Source organism: Cyclopterus lumpus, chromosome 16 (genome assembly GCF_009769545.1).
Source record: "Cyclopterus lumpus isolate fCycLum1 chromosome 16, fCycLum1.pri, whole genome shotgun sequence".
Taxonomy (NCBI): domain Eukaryota; kingdom Metazoa; phylum Chordata; class Actinopteri; order Perciformes; family Cyclopteridae; genus Cyclopterus; species Cyclopterus lumpus.
The window spans coordinates 1,050,686-1,069,691 of record NC_046981.1 but is presented as its reverse complement, the minus strand read 5'-3'; positions in this window follow the sequence as shown (position 1 = coordinate 1,069,691).

Sequence of the window (19,006 nt, the reverse complement as noted above, 5' to 3'; positions counted from 1 at the left end):
AGACTGTAACAACATTCAGACTACCAACATTCAGACTGTAACAACATTCAGACTAACAACATTCAGACTGTAACAACATTCAGACTGTACCAACATTCAGACTGTAACAACATTCAGACTACCAACATTCAGACTGTAACAACATTCAGACTAACAACATTCAGACTGTAACAACATTCAGACTGTACCAACATTCAGACTAACAACATTCAGACTACCAACATTCAGACTGTAACAACATTCAGACTAACAACATTCAGACTGTACCAACATTCAGACTGTACCAACATTCAGACTAACAACATTCAGACTGTACTAACATTCAGACTGTACCAACATTCAGACTACCAACATTCAGACTAACAACATTCAGACTAACAACATTCAGACTAACAACATTCAGACTGTACCAACGTTCAGACTGTAACAACATTCAGACTTTACCAACGTTCAGACTGTACCAACATTCAGACTGTAACAACATTCAGACTAACAACATTCAGACTACCAACGTTCAGACTGTACCAACATTCAGACTGTACCAACATTCAGACTGTACCAACATTCAGACTAACAACATTCAGACTGTAACAACATTCAGACTGTACCAACATTCAGACTACCAACATTCAGACTGTAACAACATTCAGACTAACAACATTCAGACTGTAACAACATTCAGACTGTACCAACATTCAGACTGTAACAACATTCAGACTACCAACATTCAGACTGTAACAACATTCAGACTAACAACATTCAGACTGTAACAACATTCAGACTGTACCAACATTCAGACTAACAACATTCAGACTACCAACATTCAGACTGTAACAACATTCAGACTAACAACATTCAGACTGTACCAACATTCAGACTGTACCAACATTCAGACTAACAACATTCAGACTGTACTAACATTCAGACTGTACCAACATTCAGACTACCAACATTCAGACTAACAACATTCAGACTAACAACATTCAGACTAACAACATTCAGACTGTACCAACGTTCAGACTGTAACAACATTCAGACTTTACCAACGTTCAGACTGTACCAACATTCAGACTGTAACAACATTCAGACTAACAACATTCAGACTGTAACAACATTCAGACTGTACCAACATTCAGACTGTACCAACGTTCAGACTGTACCAACATTCAGACTAACAACATTCAGACTGTACCAACGTTCAGACTGTAACAACATTCAGACTACCAACATTCAGACTGTACCAACATTCAGACTGTACCAACATTCAGACTGTAACAACATTTAGACTAACAACATTCAGACTGTACCAACATTCAGACTGTAACAACATTCAGACTACCAACATTCAGACTGTACCAACGTTCAGACTGTACCAACATTCAGACTGTAACAACATTCAGACTACCAACATTCAGACTGTACCAACGTTCAGACTGTACCAACATTCAGACTAACAACATTCAGACTGTACCAACGTTCAGACTGTAACAACATTCAGACTTCCAACATTCAGACTGTACCAACATTCAGACTGTACCAACATTCAGACTGTACCAACATTCAGACTACCAACATTCAGACTGTACCAACATTCAGACTGTACCAACATTCAGACTGTAACAACATTCAGACTACCAACGATCAGACTGTACCAACATTCAGACTGTAACAACATTCAGACTACCAACATTCAGACTGTACCAACATTCAGACTGTACCAACATTCAGACTGTACCAACATTTAGACTAACAACATTCAGACTGTACCAACATTCAGACTGTAACAACATTCAGACTACCAACATTCAGACTGTACCAACATTCAGACTGTAACAACATTCAGACTGTAACAACATTCAGACTAACAACATTCAGACTGTACCAACATTCAGACTGTAACAACATTCAGACTGTAACAACATTCAGACTGTACCAACATTCAGACTGTACCAACATTTAGACTAACAACATTCAGACTGTACCAACATTCAGACTGTAACAACATTCAGACTACCAACGATCAGACTGTACCAACATTCAGACTGTAACAACATTCAGACTACCAACATTCAGACTGTACCAACATTCAGACTGTACCAACATTCAGACTGTAACAACATTCAGACTAACAACATTCAGACTGTACCAACATTCAGACTGTACCAACATTCAGACTAACAACATTCAGACTAACAACATTCAGACTGTACCAACATTCAGACTGTAACAACATTCAGACTACCAACATTCAGACTGTAACAACATTCAGACTAACAACATTCAGACTGTAACAACATTCAGACTAACAACATTCAGACTGTAACAACATTCAGACTGTAACAACATTCAGACTAACAACATTCAGACTGTAACAACATTCAGACTGTAACAACATTCAGACTGTAACAACATTCAGACTGTAACAACATTCAGACTGTAACAACATTCAGACTAACAACATTCAGACTGTAACAACATTCAGACTGTACCAACATTCAGACTAACAACATTCAGACTACCAACGATCAGACTGTACCAACATTCAGACTGTACCAACGTTCAGACTACCAACATTCAGACTAACAACATTCAGACTGTAACAACATTCAGACTACCAACGATCAGACTGTACCAACATTCAGACTAACAACATTCAGACTGTACCAACATTCAGACTGTAACAACATTCAGACTGTACCAACATTCAGACTGTACCAACATTCAGACTACCAACATTCAGACTGTAACAACATTCAGACTGTAACAACATTCAGACTACCAACATTCAGACTGTAACAACATTCAGACTGTACCAACATTCAGACTAACAACATTCAGACTGTACCAACATTCAGACTGTACCAACATTCAGACTAACAACATTCAGACTACCAACGATCAGACTGTACCAACGTTCAGACTGTACCAACATTCAGACTAACAACATTCAGACTGTAACAACATTCAGACTAACAACATTCAGACTGTAACAACATTCAGACTGTACCAACATTCAGACTAACAACATTCAGACTACCAACATTCAGACTGTAACAACATTCAGACTAACAACATTCAGACTGTACCAACATTCAGACTGTACCAACATTCAGACTAACAACATTCAGACTGTACTAACATTCAGACTGTACCAACATTCAGACTACCAACATTCAGACTAACAACATTCAGACTAACAACATTCAGACTAACAACATTCAGACTGTACCAACGTTCAGACTGTAACAACATTTAGACTTTACCAACGTTCAGACTGTACCAACATTCAGACTGTAACATTATTCAGACTAACAACATTCAGACTGTACCAACGTTCAGACTGTACCAACATTCAGACTAACAACATTCAGACTGTACCAACGTTCAGACTGTAACAACATTCAGACTACCAACATTCAGACTGTACCAACATTCAGACTGTACCAACATTCAGACTGTAACAACATTTAGACTAACAACATTCAGACTGTACCAACATTCAGACTGTAACAACATTCAGACGACCAACATTCAGACTGTACCAACGTTCAGACTGTACCAACATTCAGACTAACAACATTCAGACTGTACCAACGTTCAGACTGTAACAATATTCAGACTTCCAACATTCAGACTGTACCAACATTCAGACTGTACCAACATTCAGACTTTACCAACATTCAGACTACCAACATTCAGACTGTACCAACATTCAGACTGTAACAACATTCAGACTACCAACGATCAGACTGTACCAACATTCAGACTGTAACAACATTCAGACTACCAACATTCAGACTGTACCAACATTCAGACTGTACCAACATTCAGACTGTACCAACATTTAGACTAACAACATTCAGACTGTACCAACATTCAGACTGTAACAACATTCAGACTACCAACATTCAGACTGTACCAACATTCAGACTGTAACAACATTCAGACTGTAACAACATTCAGACTAACAACATTCAGACTGTACCAACATTCAGACTGTAACAACATTCAGACTACCAACATTCAGACTGTAACAACATTCAGACTAACAACATTCAGACTGTACCAACATTCAGACTGTACCAACATTCAGACTAACAACATTCAGACTAACAACATTCAGACTGTACCAACATTCAGACTGTAACAACATTCAGACTACCAACATTCAGACTGTAACAACATTCAGACTAACAACATTCAGACTGTAACAACATTCAGACTAACAACATTCAGACTGTAACAACATTCAGACTGTAACAACATTCAGACTAACAACATTCAGACTAACAACATTCAGACTGTAACAACATTCAGACTGTAACAACATTCAGACTGTAACAACATTCAGACTGTAACAACATTCAGACTGTAACAACATTCAGACTAACAACATTCAGACTGTAACAACATTCAGACTGTACCAACATTCGGACTAACAACATTCAGACTACCAACGATCAGACTGTACCAACATTCAGACTGTACCAACGTTCAGACTAACAACATTCAGACTGTAACAACATTCAGACTACCAACGATCAGACTGTACCAACATTCAGACTAACAACATTCAGACTGTACCAACATTCAGACTGTACCAACATTCAGACTACCAACATTCAGACTGTAACAACATTCAGACTGTAACAACATTCAGACTACCAACATTCAGACTGTAACAACATTCAGACTGTACCAACATTCAGACTAACAACATTCAGACTGTACCAACATTCAGACTGTACCAACATTCAGACTAACAACATTCAGACTACCAACGATCAGACTGTACCAACGTTCAGACTGTACCAACATTCAGACTAACAACATTCAGACTGTAACAACATTCAGACTAACAACATTCAGACTAACAACATTCAGACTAACAACATTCAGACTGTACCAACATTCAGACTAACAACATTCAGACTGTACCAACATTCAGACTGTAACAACATTCAGACTGTACCAACATTCAGACTGTACCAACATTCAGACTGTACCAACATTCAGACTAACAACATTCAGACTGTACCAACGTTCAGACTGTAACAACATTCAGACCGTACCAACGTTCAGACTGTAACAACATTCAGACTGTACCAACATTCAGACTGTAACAACATTCAGACTAACAACATTCGGACTGTAACAACATTCAGACTAACAACATTCAGACTGTAACAACATTCAGACTGTACCAACATTCAGACTGTAACAACATTCAGACTAACAACATTCAGACTGTAACAACATTCAGACTAACAACGTTCAGACTGTAACAACATTCAGACTAACAACATTCAGACTGTAACAACATTCAGACTAACAACATTCAGACTGTAACAACATTCAGACTGTACCAACATTCAGACTACCAACATTCAGACTGTACTAACATTCAGACTGTACCAACATTCAGACTGTAACAACATTCAGACTAACAACATTCAGACTAACAACATTCAGACTAACAACATTCAGACTGTACCAACGTTCAGACTAACAACATTCAGACTGTACCAACGTTCAGACTGTACCAACATTCAGACTGTAACAACATTCAGACTGTAACAACATTCAGACTGTAACAACATTCAGACTAACAACATTCAGACTGTACCAACGTTCAGACTGTAACAACATTCAGACTACCAACATTCAGACTGTACCAACATTCAGACTGTACCAACATTCAGACTGTACCAACATTTAGACTAACAACATTCAGACTGTACCAACATTCAGACTGTACCAACATTCAGACTGTAACAACATTCAGACTGTAACAACATTCAGACTACCAACATTCAGATTGTAACAACATTCAGACTGTAACAACATTCAGACTACCAACATTCAGACTGTAACAACATTCGGACTGTACCAACATTCAGACTAACAACATTCAGACTGTACCAACATTCAGACTGTACCAACATTCAGACTAACAACATTCAGACTACCAACGATCAGACTGTAACAACATTCAGACTAACAACATTCAGACTGTACCAACATTCAGACTGTACCAACATTCAGACTGTACCAACATTCAGACTACCAACGATCAGACTGTAACAACATTCAGACTACCAACATTCAGACTGTAACAACATTCAGACTAACAACATTCAGACTGTAACAACATTCAGACTGTAACAACATTCAGACTGTAACAACATTCAGACTAACAACATTCAGACTAACAACATTCAGACTGTAACAACATTCAGACTACCAACGTTCAGACTGTACCAACATTCAGACTGTACCAACATTCAGACTGTACCAACATTCAGACTAACAACATTCAGACTGTACCAACATTCAGACTAACAACATTCAGACTGTAACAACATTCAGACTAACAACATTCAGACTGTAACAACATTCAGACTAACAACATTCAGACTGTAACAACATTCAGACTAACAACGTTCAGACTGTAACAACATTCAGACTAACAACATTCAGACTGTAACAACATTCAGACTAACAACATTCAGACTGTAACAACATTCAGACTACCAACGATCAGACTGTAACAACATTCAGACTAACAACATTCAGACTGTAACAACATTCAGACTGTAACAACATTCAGACTGTACCAACATTCAGACTAACAACATTCAGACTACCAACGTTCAGACTACCAACATTCAGACTAACAACATTCAGACTGTAACAACATTCAGACTGTACCAACATTCAGACTACCAACGATCAGACTGTACCAACATTCAGACTGTAACAACATTCAGACTAACAACATTCAGACTGTAACAACATTCAGACTACCAACGTTCAGACTGTACCAACATTCAGACTGTACCAACATTCAGACTGTACCAACATTCAGACTAACAACATTCAGACTGTACCAACATTCAGACTAACAACATTCAGACTGTAACAACATTCAGACTGTACCAACATTCAGACTAACAACATTCAGACTGTACCAACATTCAGACTGTAACAACATTCAGACTAACAACGTTCAGACTGTACCAACATTCAGACTAACAACATTCAGACTGTACCAACATTCAGACTACCAACGATCAGACTGTAACAACATTCAGACTAACAACATTCAGACTGTAACAACGTTCAGACTGTAACAACATTCAGACTGTACCAACATTCAGACTACCAACATTCAGACTGTAACAACATTCAGACTGTACCAACGTTCAGACTGTACCAACATTCAGACTAACAACATTCAGACTGTACCAACATTCAGACTGTAACAACATTCAGACTGTACCAACATTCAGACTACCAACGATCAGACTGTACCAACATTCAGACTACCAACGATCAGACTGTACCAACATTCAGACTGTACCAACATTCAGACTACCAACGATCAGACTGTACCAACATTCAGACTGTACCAACATTCAGACTGTACCAACATTCAGACTACCAACGATCAGACTGTACCAACATTCAGACTACCAACGTTCAGACTGTACCAACATTCAGACTGTACCAACATTCAGACTGTAACAACATTCAGACTGTAACAACATTCAGACTACCAACATTCAGATTGTAACAACATTCAGACTGTAACAACATTCAGACTACCAACATTCAGACTGTAACAACATTCGGACTGTACCAACATTCAGACTAACAACATTCAGACTGTACCAACATTCAGACTGTAACAACATTCAGACTAACAACATTCAGACTAACAACGTTCAGACTGTACCAACATTCAGACTAACAACATTCAGACTGTAACAACATTCAGACTGTACCAACATTCAGACTACCAACATTCAGACTACCAACGATCAGACTGTAACAACATTCAGACTAACAACATTCAGACTGTAACAACATTCAGACTAACAACATTCAGACTGTACCAACGTTCAGACTGTACCAACATTCAGACTAACAACATTCAGACTGTACCAACGTTCAGACTGTACCAACATTCAGACTAACAACATTCAGACTGTACCAACATTCAGACTGTAACAACATTCAGACTGTACCAACATTCAGACTACCAACGATCAGACTGTACCAACATTCAGACTACCAACGATCAGACTGTACCAACATTCAGACTGTACCAACATTCAGACTAACAACGTTCAGACTGTAACAACATTCAGACTAACAACATTCAGACTGTACCAACATTCAGACTGTACCAACATTCAGACTACCAACGATCAGACTGTACCAACATTCAGACTACCAACGATCAGACTGTAACAACATTCAGACTAACAACATTCAGACTAACAACGTTCAGACTGTAACAACATTCAGACTAACAACATTCAGACTGTACCAACATTCAGACTGTAACAACATTCAGACTAACAACATTCAGACTGTAACAACATTCAGACTGTACCAACATTCAGACTACCAACATTCAGACTACCAACGATCAGACTGTAACAACATTCAGACTAACAACATTCAGACTGTAACAACATTCAGACTAACAACATTCAGACTGTACCAACGTTCAGACTGTACCAACATTCAGACTAACAACATTCAGACTGTACCAACGTTCAGACTGTACCAACATTCAGACTAACAACATTCAGACTGTACCAACATTCAGACTGTAACAACATTCAGACTGTACCAACATTCAGACTACCAACGATCAGACTGTACCAACATTCAGACTACCAACGATCAGACTGTACCAACATTCAGACTGTACCAACATTCAGACTACCAACGATCAGACTGTACCAACATTCAGACTGTACCAACATTCAGACTGTACCAACATTCAGACTACCAACGATCAGACTGTACCAACATTCAGACTACCAACGTTCAGACTGTACCAACATTCAGACTGTAACAACATTCAGACTGTAACAACATTCAGACTGTACCAACATTCAGACTACCAACATTCAGACTGTAACAACATTCAGACTGTACCAACATTCAGACTAACAACATTCAGACTGTACCAACGTTCAGACTGTACCAACATTCAGACTGTACCAACATTCAGACTACCAACATTCAGACTAACAACATTCAGACTGTACCAACGTTCAGACTAACAACATTCAGACTGTAACAACATTCAGACTGTAACAACATTCAGACTGTACCAACATTCAGACTAACAACATTCAGACTGTACCAACGTTCAGACTGTACCAACATTCAGACTAACAACATTCAGACTGTACCAACATTCAGACTGTACCAACATTCAGACTAACAACATTCAGACTGTACCAACATTCAGACTAACAACATTCAGACTGTACCAACGTTCAGACTGTACCAACATTCAGACTAACAACATTCAGACTGTACCAACGTTCAGACTGTACCAACATTCAGACTACCAACGTTCAGACTGTACCAACATTCAGACTGTAACAACATTCAGACTACCAACGATCAGACTGTACCAACATTCAGACTGTACCAACATTCAGACTACCAACGATCAGACTGTACCAACATTCAGACTGTACCAACATTCAGACTGTACCAACATTCAGACTACCAACGATCAGACTGTACCAACATTCAGACTACCAACGTTCAGACTGTACCAACATTCAGACTGTAACAACATTCAGACTAACAACATTCAGACTGTACCAACATTCAGACTGTACCAACATTCAGACTACCAACGATCAGACTGTACCAACATTCAGACTACCAACGTTCAGACTGTACCAACATTCAGACTGTAACAACATTCAGACTGTAACAACATTCAGACTGTACCAACATTCAGACTACCAACATTCAGACTGTAACAACATTCAGACTGTACCAACATTCAGACTAACAACATTCAGACTGTACCAACGTTCAGACTGTACCAACATTCAGACTGTACCAACATTCAGACTACCAACATTCAGACTGTACCAACATTCAGACTGTAACAACATTTAGACTAACAACATTCAGACTAACAACATTCAGACTGTACCAACGTTCAGACTAACAACATTCAGACTACCAACGATCAGACTGTACCAACATTCAGACTGTACCAACGTTCAGACTGTAACAACATTCAGACTGTACCAACGATCAGACTGTAACAACATTCAGACTGTACCAACATTCAGACTAACAACATTCAGACCGTACCAACGTTCAGACTGTAACAACATTCAGACTGTACCAACATTCAGACTAACAACATTCAGACTGTACCAACATTCAGACTGTACCAACATTCAGACTGTACCAACGTTCAGACTGTACCAACATTCAGACTACCAACATTCAGACTGTACCAACATTCAGACTAACAACATTCAGACTAACAACATTCAGACTAACAACATTCAGACTAACAACATTCAGAATACCAACGATCAGACTGTACCAACATTCAGACTGTACCAACATTCAGACTAACAACATTCAGACTGTACTAACATTCAGACTGTACCAACATTCAGACTACCAACATTCAGACTAACAACATTCAGACTAACAACATTCAGACTAACAACATTCAGACTGTACCAACATTCAGACTGTAACAACATTCAGACTTTACCAACGTTCAGACTGTACCAACATTCAGACTGTAACAACATTCAGACTTTACCAACGTTCAGACTGTACCAACATTCAGACTGTAACAACATTCAGACTAACAACATTCAGACTGTAACAACATTCAGACTGTACCAACATTCAGACTGTACCAATGTTCAGACTGTACCAACATTCAGACTAACAACATTCAGACTGTACCAACGTTCAGACTGTAACAACATTCAGACTACCAACATTCAGACTGTACCAACATTCAGACTGTACCAACATTCAGACTGTACCAACATTTAGACTAACAACATTCAGACTGTACCAACATTCAGACTGTAACAACATTCAGACTACCAACATTCAGACTGTACCAACATTCAGACTGTACCAACATTCAGACTGTAACAACATTCAGACTACCAACGATCAGATTGTACCAACATTCAGACTGTACCAACATTCAGACTGTACCAACATTCAGACTGTACCAACATTCAGACTGTAACAACATTCAGACTACCAACATTCAGACTGTACCAACATTCAGACTGTACCAACATTCAGACTGTACCAACATTTAGACTAACAACATTCAGACTGTACCAACATTCAGACTGTACCAACATTCAGACTGTAACAACATTCAGACTGTACCAACATTCAGACTACCAACATTCAGACTACCAACATTCAGACTGTAACAACATTCAGACTGTACCAACATTCAGACTAACAACATTCAGACTGTACCAACATTCAGACTGTACCAACATTCAGACTGTAACAACATTCAGACTACCAACATTCAGACTGTAACAACATTCAGACTAACAACATTCAGACTGTAACAACATTCAGACTGTAACAACATTCAGACTAACAACATTCAGACTAACAACATTCAGACTGTAACAACATTCAGACTGTAACAACATTCAGACTGTAACAACATTCAGACTAACAACATTCAGACTGTAACAACATTCAGACTGTACCAACATTCAGACTAACAACATTCAGACTACCAACGATCAGACTGTACCAACATTCAGACTAACAACATTCAGACTGTACCAACATTCAGACTGTACCAACATTCAGACTGTACCAACATTCAGACTACCAACATTCAGACTGTAACAACATTCAGACTGTAACAACATTCAGACTACCAACATTCAGACTGTAACAACATTCAGACTGTACCAACATTCAGACTAACAACATTCAGACTGTACCAACATTCAGACTGTACCAACATTCAGACTAACAACATTCAGACTACCAACGATCAGACTGTACCAACGTTCAGACTGTACCAACATTCAGACTAACAACATTCAGACTGTAACAACATTCAGACTAACAACATTCAGACTAACAACATTCAGACTAACAACATTCAGACTGTACCAACATTCAGACTAACAACATTCAGACTGTACCAACATTCAGACTGTAACAACATTCAGACTAACAACATTCAGACTGTACCAACATTCAGACTGTACCAACATTCAGACTGTACCAACATTCAGACTACCAACGATCAGACTGTACCAACGTTCAGACTGTAACAACATTCAGACTGTACCAACATTCAGACTGTAACAACATTCAGACTGTACCAACATTCAGACTGTACCAACATTCAGACTGTAACAACATTCAGACTAACAACATTCAGACTGTAACAACATTCAGACTAACAACATTCAGACTGTAACAACATTCAGACTGTACCAACATTCAGACTGTAACAACATTCAGACTAACAACATTCAGACTGTAACAACATTCAGACTAACAACGTTCAGACTGTAACAACATTCAGACTAACAACATTCAGACTGTAACAACATTCAGACTGTACCAACATTCAGACTGTAACAACATTCAGACTAACAACATTCAGACTGTAACAACATTCAGACTGTAACAACATTCAGACTAACAACATTCAGACTGTACTAACATTCAGACTGTACCAACATTCAGACTACCAACATTCAGACTAACAACATTCAGACTAACAACATTCAGACTGTACCAACGTTCAGACTAACAACATTCAGACTGTACCAACGTTCAGACTGTACCAACATTCAGACTGTAACAACATTCAGACTGTAACAACATTCAGACTGTAACAACATTCAGACTAACAACATTCAGACTGTACCAACGTTCAGACTGTAACAACATTCAGACTGTAACAACATTCAGACTGTAACAACATTCAGACTACCAACATTCAGACTGTAACAACATTCAGACTGTAACAACATTCAGACTACCAACATTCAGACTGTAACAACATTCGGACTGTACCAACATTCAGACTAACAACATTCAGACTGTACCAACATTCAGACTGTACCAACATTCAGACTGTACCAACATTTAGACTAACAACATTCAGACTGTACCAACATTCAGACTGTACCAACATTCAGACTGTAACAACATTCAGACTGTAACAACATTCAGACTGTAACAACATTCAGACTGTAACAACATTCAGACTACCAACATTCAGACTGTAACAACATTCGGACTGTACCAACATTCAGACTAACAACATTCAGACTGTACCAACATTCAGACTGTACCAACATTCAGACTAACAACATTCAGACTACCAACGATCAGACTGTAACAACATTCAGACTACCAACATTCAGACTGTACCAACATTCAGACTGTACCAACATTCAGACTACCAACGATCAGACTGTAACAACATTCAGACTACCAACATTCAGACTGTAACAACATTCAGACTAACAACATTCAGACTGTAACAACATTCAGACTGTAACAACATTCAGACTGTAACAACATTCAGACTGTAACAACATTCAGACTGTAACAACATTCAGACTAACAACATTCAGACTAACAACATTCAGACTGTAACAACATTCAGACTACCAACATTCAGACTAACAACATTCAGACTGTACCAACATTCAGACTACCAACATTCAGACTAACAACATTCAGACTGTAACAACATTCAGACTAACAACGTTCAGACTGTAACAACATTCAGACTAACAACATTCAGACTGTAACAACATTCAGACTAACAACATTCAGACTGTAACAACATTCAGACTAACAACATTCAGACTAACAACATTCAGACTGTAACAACATTCAGACTGTAACAACATTCAGACTGTACCAACATTCAGACTAACAACATTCAGACTACCAACGTTCAGACTACCAACATTCAGACTAACAACATTCAGACTGTAACAACATTCAGACTGTACCAACATTCAGACTACCAACGATCAGACTGTACCAACATTCAGACTACCAACGATCAGACTGTACCAACATTCAGACTGTAACAACATTCAGACTAACAACATTCAGACTGTAACAACATTCAGACTACCAACGTTCAGACTGTACCAACATTCAGACTGTACCAACATTCAGACTGTACCAACATTCAGACTAACAACATTCAGACTGTACCAACATTCAGACTAACAACATTCAGACTGTAACAACATTCAGACTACCAACGATCAGACTGTAACAACATTCAGACTAACAACATTCAGACTAACAACGTTCAGACTGTAACAACATTCAGACTAACAACATTCAGACTGTACCAACATTCAGACTGTAACAACATTCAGACTAACAACATTCAGACTGTAACAACATTCAGACTGTACCAACATTCAGACTACCAACATTCAGACTACCAACGATCAGACTGTAACAACATTCAGACTAACAACATTCAGACTGTAACAACATTCAGACTAACAACATTCAGACTGTACCAACGTTCAGACTGTACCAACATTCAGACTAACAACATTCAGACTGTACCAACGTTCAGACTGTACCAACATTCAGACTAACAACATTCAGACTGTACCAACATTCAGACTGTAACAACATTCAGACTGTACCAACATTCAGACTAACAACATTCAGACTGTACCAACATTCAGACTAACAACATTCAGACTGTACCAACGTTCAGACTGTACCAACATTCAGACTAACAACATTCAGACTGTACCAACATTCAGACTGTAACAACATTCAGACTGTAACAACATTCAGACTAACAACATTCAGACTGTAACAACATTCAGACTGTACCAACATTCAGACTGTACCAACATTCAGACTACCAACGATCAGACTGTACCAACATTCAGACTACCAACGATCAGACTGTACCAACATTCAGACTGTACCAACATTCAGACTACCAACGATCAGACTGTACCAACATTCAGACTGTACCAACATTCAGACTGTACCAACATTCAGACTACCAACGATCAGACTGTACCAACATTCAGACTACCAACGTTCAGACTGTACCAACATTCAGACTGTAACAACATTCAGACTGTAACAACATTCAGACTGTACCAACATTCAGACTACCAACATTCAGACTGTAACAACATTCAGACTGTACCAACATTCAGACTAACAACATTCAGACTGTACCAACGTTCAGACTGTACCAACATTCAGACTGTACCAACATTCAGACTACCAACATTCAGACTAACAACATTCAGACTGTACCAACGTTCAGACTGTACCAACGTTCAGACTAACAACATTCCGACTGTAACAACATTCCGACTGTAACAACATTCAGACTGTACCAACATTCAGACTAACAACATTCAGACTGTACCAACGTTCAGACTGTACCAACATTCAGACTAACAACATTCAGACTGTACCAACATTCAGACTGTACCAACATTCAGACTAACAACATTCAGACTGTACCAACGTTCAGACTGTACCAACATTCAGACTACCAACGTTCAGACTGTACCAACATTCAGACTGTAACAACATTCAGACTACCAACGATCAGACTGTACCAACATTCAGACTGTAACAACATTCAGACTACCAACGATCAGACTGTACCAACATTCAGACTGTACCAACATTCAGACTACCAACGATCAGACTGTACCAACATTCAGACTGTACCAACATTCAGACTGTACCAACATTCAGACTACCAACGATCAGACTGTACCAACATTCAGACTACCAACGTTCAGACTGTACCAACATTCAGACTGTAACAACATTCAGACTAACAACATTCAGACTGTACCAACATTCAGACTGTACCAACATTCAGACTACCAACGTTCAGACTGTACCAACATTCAGACTGTAACAACATTCAGACTGTAACAACATTCAGACTGTACCAACATTCAGACTACCAACATTCAGACTGTAACAACATTCAGACTGTACCAACATTCAGACTAACAACATTCAGACTGTACCAACGTTCAGACTGTACCAACATTCAGACTGTACCAACATTCAGACTACCAACATTCAGACTGTACCAACATTCAGACTGTAACAACATTTAGACTAACAACATTCAGACTAACAACATTCAGACTGTACCAACGTTCAGACTGTAACAACATTCAGACTACCAACATTCAGACTACCAACGTTCAGACTGTAACAACATTCAGACTGTACCAACGATCAGACTGTAACAACATTCAGACTGTACCAATATTCAGACTAACAACATTCAGACTGTACCAACGTTCAGACTGTAACAACATTCAGACCGTACCAACGTTCAGACTGTAACAACATTCAGACTGTACCAACATTCAGACTAACAACATTCAGACTGTACCAACATTCAGACTGTACCAACATTCAGACTGTACCAACGTTCAGACTGTACCAACATTCAGACTACCAACATTCAGACTGTACCAACATTCAGACTGTACCAACATTCAGACTACCAACATTCAGACTGTACCAACATTCAGACTGTACCAACATTCAGACTAACAACATTCAGACTAACAACATTCAGACTAACAACATTCAGACTACCAACATTCAGACTGTACCAACGATCAGACTGTAACAACATTCAGACTAACAACATTCAGACTGTACCAACATTCAGACTAACAACATTCAGACTACCAACATTCAGACTGTACCAACGATCAGACTGTACCAACATTCAGACTGTACCAACATTCAGACTGTAACAACATTCAGACTGTACCAACATTCAGACTGTACCAACAGTCAGACTGTACCAACATTCAGACTGTACCAACATTCAGACTGTACCAACAGTCAGACTGTACCAACATTCAGACTGTACCAACAGTCAGACTGTACCAACATTCAGACTGTAACAACATTCAGACTGTAACAACATTCAGACTAACAACATTCAGACTGTACCAACATTCAGACTGTAACAACATTCAGACTGTACCAATATTCAGACTAACAACATTCAGACTGTACCAACATTCAGACTGTACCAACATTCAGACTGTACCAACATTCAGACTACCAACATTCAGACTGTACCAACATTCAGACTGTAACAACATTTAGACTAACAACATTCAGACTAACAACATTCAGACTGTACCAACGTTCAGACTAACAACATTCAGACTACCAACATTCAGACTGTACCAACATTTAGACTGTACCAACATTCAGACTGTAACAACATTTAGACTAACAACATTCAGACTAACAACATTCAGACTGTACCAACGATCAGACTGTAACAACATTCAGACTGTACCAACATTCAGACTAACAACATTCAGACTGTACCAACGTTCAGACTGTAACAACATTCAGACCGTACCAACGTTCAGACTGTAACAACATTCAGACTAACAACATTCAGACTGTACCAACATTCAGACTAACAACATTCAGACTGTACCAACATTCAGACTGTACCAACATTCAGACTAACAACATTCAGACTGTACCAACATTCAGACTACCAACATTCAGACTGTACCAACATTCAGACTAACAACATTCAGACTAACAACATTCAGACTAACAACATTCAGACTAACAACATTCAGACTGTACCAACGTTCAGACTGTACCAACATTCAGACTGTACCAACATTCAGACTGTAACAACATTCAGACTGTACCAACATTCAGACTGTAACAACATTCAGACTGTACCAACATTCAGACTGTACCAACAGTCAGACTGTACCAACATTCAGACTGTACCAACAGTCAGACTGTACCAACATTCAGACTGTACCAACAGTCAGACTGTACCAACATTCAGACTGTACCAACAGTCAGACTGTAACAACATTCAGACTGTAACAACATTCAGACTAACAACATTCAGACTGTACCAACATTCAGACTGTACCAACATTCAGACTACCAACATTCAGACTGTAACAACGTTCAGACTGTACCAACATTCAGACTGTAACAACGTTCAGACTGTACCAACAGTCAGACTGTAACAACATTCAGACTGTAACAACATTCAGACTAACAACATTCAGACTGTAACAACGTTCAGACTGTACCAACATTCAGACTGTAACAACGTTCAGACTGTACCAACATTCAGACTGTACCAACATTCAGACTGTACCAACATTCAGACTGTACCAACATTCAGACTAACAACATTCAGACTGTAACAACGTTCAGACTGTACCAACATTCAGACTGTAACAACGTTCAGACTGTACCAACATTCAGACTGTAACAACGTTCAGACTGTACCAACATTCAGACTACCAACATTCAGACTGTACCAACATTCAGACTGTAACAACATTCAGACTAACAACATTCAGACTGTAACAACATTCAGACTGTACCAACATTCAGACTAACAACATTCAGACTGTACCATTGTTCAGACTTAATAACACTTACACTTCCTGTCTTCAGGATTATATATTATGTTTGTATACAATATACAGCCTGTAGGAGGCGTTGGCTAATCTAAACGTTCAGTTATTGATCCTCAGTTTGTTTATTGGAGCTCTGATTAAAAACGTTTCAGACGACAGAAGTTTATTTTGATCATGTCTGATATTCAGAAATGTTACTTGGATGTTTATGGACTTTTTCTTTATTGTGATACAAATAAACTGAAGTGAAGCTGCAGAGTCCAAAAGCTTTATTATGTTGACACAAACACACATACATATTAGAATATATTAGAATATATATTTGTTAATATGGGACTTTAAACCTTTATTTCTGACTAAAAATCTGTTCAGATGAACTGCACATATTTAAATAATCTTTTAATCTTTGAGGAGGAGGAGGAGGAGGAGGAGGAGGAGGAGGAGGAGGAGGAGGAGGAGGCGAAGGAGGAGGAGGAGAAGAGGGAGGAGGAGAAGAAGAAGGACAAGGAGAAGAAGGAGGACAAGGAGAAGAAGGAGGACAAGGAGATGAAGAAGAAGGACAAGGAGAAGAAGGAGGAGAAGGAGAAGGAGAAGAAGGACAAGGAGAAGGAGAAGAAGGACAAGGAGAAGAAGGAGGAGAAGGAGAAGGAGAAGAAGGACAAGGAGAAGGAGAAGAAGGACAAGGAGAAGAAGAAGAAGGACAAGGA